Raw genomic sequence first — 214 nt, 5'->3', positions numbered from 1 at the left:
GTCGGAGGATGGACCAGTCCTGCCAGTAAGGAGTGATCTTATCGCATCTCCTTTATTAAAGCCCAAGCATATCTGCCTGGTGATTATTAAAAGTTGGGGGGGGTCCCCCCGCTCGGAGGCGCAGACGTGCCGCTATTGCGAGCACCAGTGTCTCTGCAGATGGAGCGATAGAGGCTGCATCTGCCCGGGCACGGCGCCGGGGACCCCCGCGGGG

General features: G+C 60.7%; 1 protein-coding gene across 1 annotated transcript in view; it reads right to left on the bottom strand.

Moving 5' to 3' along the window:
• CRYBA2 (crystallin, beta A2) overlaps nt 1–214 on the bottom strand; it is a gene marked incomplete at its 5' end in the record, with an annotated part of 1,847 nt that overhangs the window by 1,088 nt on the left and 545 nt on the right. The window lies entirely within an intron of this gene.

The sequence above is a fragment of the Phaethon lepturus genome, unplaced genomic scaffold, assembly GCF_000687285.1.
Source record: "Phaethon lepturus isolate BGI_N335 unplaced genomic scaffold, ASM68728v1 scaffold31900, whole genome shotgun sequence".
Classification (NCBI taxonomy): domain Eukaryota; kingdom Metazoa; phylum Chordata; class Aves; order Phaethontiformes; family Phaethontidae; genus Phaethon; species Phaethon lepturus.
The sequence above is the reverse complement of the archived record's forward strand: the minus strand, read 5'-3'. Positions and strand labels throughout refer to the sequence as shown.